The following is a 3,625-nucleotide window of genomic DNA, read 5'->3' on the forward strand; positions in this document are numbered from 1 at the left end:
CTGAAAAGTCGGACAGGCAGGTTAGAGGTCGCAGTCTGTTGGTATCTCTGTCATAGACTCGATGAAGTGCATTATCGTGTCTGCAGTGGGCTCGGATAAGCCTGCGGAGACACAACAAAGCGCCTGTTCGGGGCTTTCGATGACGGAGCATTTTTCCGAGGGAGCAGAAGGCCGAGTGACATTTTCTTTGGCGATGGCCAGTCGGGGTGGGGGTTATTCCGAGTGGGACAGCTTGAGATTCCACTGGAGTCCATTTTTAGGCATGTGGGTACCAAATGTCTTCTCTTGTCACTGTGACTTTTTCTTGGAACTTTCTCTGGTATCCCAACACTTTGTTTGTTGTCTGTCAAGGGACTGAAGCAAAATGAGACGGCCGCATCAGGACCATATGACACAATTTCATGATTTTGGGCCATATTTGTTAATATCGCATTCATTTTTGTGAAAACGTTAATGTGAAGATTTTTAATGACAAAGCTAGTATATATATATCTGAAGAATGTTTGTGAAAGTTTTGCTGATTTGTGGGATTTTTATTAATTGAATTGTGTGAAAGAGGCCATTTTGTCGTTTTATTTTTATTTCTATGATTTTTTTTTTAAATTAACATTTTTCAAACTTGCACAACTTTTTCTTCAAAATATTAACATTCCTACACAATTTTTCAAGTTTCTGCAAATATGAACAATTCTAAAAAATATATTTATTTGTTTTAAACATTTTTAGACATTTTAAAAAATATTTTGCATCTATAAAAAAATATGTAGTACCGGTAAATATTTATTTGAAACATTCACTTTTATAGAAATACTGTATGTCTGATTATAAGGACAGAATACTGTAGTCTTCTCTTTAAATTTAGGAAAATTTAAAGAAAATTATTCAAAATTCAATAACATTTTCATTGAGAATGATTGCACTCCCTATAAAATATTCACAAAATGTTCCATTTTTCACCAAAATTCTTCACTTCCCTATTATCAAAAACTGTGTTGTTGTTTTTTTACAATTACACCCTCCCCCCTCCTCACCCCCTTGAACCTTCAATCATTTGAACGCCTCAGTGAGCAAATGATGTGTCATCAAGCATCTGAATTGGAAGCCGCAATGAATCTTTAAACACACACTTTGGACACACAAAAGTATCTTACTTTGGCAATTTCCTGCTTAAAGGGTCAAGGGAATAAATTCCGGCTCAAATGTTTTATGTCTCTGTTCCAGATGTCGCCATGCATTTAATTATCTTAAAGCGGCAAGCTGCAACGTCTGCCCGAACACACATCTCCAGTTTGGCAATGTCCTGCTTCAGCGAATTCTGCCTGAATCGGAAAAGCCAATAAATCCTGGCTCTCTCAATCGAAATGGAGCGTTATTGCAAGCAGCATTCACGCCGTCTGTAAAAGGCGGTATCGACATTTTACAATGTCAGCAAAATAACTTTTTTTTTTTTTGCTACAATAGTGCTTTCTATGCACTACTCTGCACTTAAAGGGCACTTCGGAATGTTAAAAAATGACTTAAAATGTTACGATACGGTGGCCCGGTAGGAATTAATTCACTTTATAATACTTCATATCAGTTATAATTGTTTGGGATTTTTCATTATAGTTAGCTTTTAGTTAATTTTGACTCTTGTCTTTAAATTCAGTTAGTTTTATTTATTTTTTTAGAGCAGGATTGTTTGTTTTAACGCTTAAATTCTTTGTTTGTTTTAGTTTAATTTTTATTAGTTTTAGTATTAGTTTTTGTTGAGGGATTAAAAAAAAAGGTTATTACTAAGTGCTGTGTAATAAACTACAATTCTCAAACAACTTTTTGACCTTCCTTCTTTTGCACAGATATACAACAATACCAAAACAAATATATCTATAGTGAACTCTGAAAGCTAATGTAGGATATTAATTGACAAAGGCAAAAACAAAAGGACATTTTTGCTACAGTTTAGCTTGTTTTAATTAGCTTTATAAATGTAAAATTGAGTTCTGGTTAGTTTTCGTTTTTTTTTAAAAGCATATTTTATTTCGTTAAAGAAAATATTTTTTTCAATGTTAGTTTTATTTTTTTCGTTTATTGTAATAACCTTGGATCATATGGCAAAGAACTCAACCAGCGTCAAGTTTTGGCTCCGTTCGACCAAGTATGAGCACCTCGCCAGCATGTCTGAAGGTTAAAGGAATCTCCAAACTTCTTTGCACCATTTGCCATTCCAGTGATTCCTGTTTTTGGCGTGTCCTTACCCCCACCCAAAGTGGACCTACCCGAGACACCAACTGCCAGCATTTTAAGATGGAGACCACATATGCAAAAGTTCACCGGCTGTGCTGCTGTCATTTGGGTGTATATGATACTCCATGCTATAGGATTCCCAAGCAAGGTGGGGCGGGTGAACAAATAAATAGTCCACTGGATGACCTGAAAGGGGAAATATTATAGGTAAAAAAAATTTTTTTTTTTAATATTTGGATACAAATAATTATGTCTCTGCAGTGGCTGCCCACCGAGCAAGTGTGTTAAAACAAAAATAAATCAGACCTTGAATTAACTGCCTATTTCAGAAAATGTGTCAAATTGTGACATCACAGTGCGGCTAATTAACATATAAGCACTCCCACATCAAACTTCTTTCCCAATGACACGGTCAGATAGGCTTGATGAAGTTCCAGAGTGAAGAATAACTTTGATATGGTGGCCAAAGAACTATCAAATGCAAAAGGTAAGCAAAGCTGCAGCGCTAGCACAGATAACCAAAAATAAGCAGCATTCCCAGCATTATCTTGTGATTATAACGTTAGAATAATGTTTGGCTACACGGGGTGGGAGGTACAGTCACTCTGTCAATTTTTTGTGTCACCATCTTTGAGGTCAAATTGGCGGTGCGAGTGCTATTAATGGTGGCAGCATTTTTTTTGTTAAACTAAACATAAAACAAAGAATTACTCATTTTGTGTTTAAAGACACAGTGTGTATTATTTTGTGTCATCTCGTCGTGAACTAATAGAATGGAGCGATTTTGAAACATACGCACTACGGTGCTTCAGACAGGCTGCCTGGTGAGCGGGAGCGGCGAGCAAGAACTCACTGGAGAAGCTAACAAGAGCGGTGCCGGCTAGCACAAGCTAGCTGGAGAGGCTAAAAAAAAAAAGCAGCTAGCAGGAGAATCTAGCAAAAAATAGCAAGAGCAAAGCAGAGGGAGACAAGCATCCTAATACTGTATTATGGCGGTGAAACATGGCAGCCACCTGTAAGGCGTGGCGCAACCTATCTAATATAATTAGCGATTACTAGACCTACGATTATTTAAAGGAATGTATGTTGATGTGATAAAACAAATTTTGGGATATGTGTTTGGAATTAATAGTGTTCTTTTAAATTAATGAATTATTAGTTCACTACTAGATGGCGCTAAATAATACACACTGTCTCTTTAAAACAGTAGTAACACATGAAAACAGACCATACAACAATGCTCTCGGGCATATATTTATACCCATGACTTCTTCCATGACTGATCATCAAATGTATGTCTGGTATGTCTTTATACTGCCCCAAAAATATGTAGTTGTCTGTGGGATAGTTTTGAGTGAATGCATGCCACAGACATGTTATGACGACTAGGAACTGTTTA

This window comes from Vanacampus margaritifer, chromosome 1 (genome assembly GCF_051991255.1).
Source record: "Vanacampus margaritifer isolate UIUO_Vmar chromosome 1, RoL_Vmar_1.0, whole genome shotgun sequence".
Classification (NCBI taxonomy): domain Eukaryota; kingdom Metazoa; phylum Chordata; class Actinopteri; order Syngnathiformes; family Syngnathidae; genus Vanacampus; species Vanacampus margaritifer.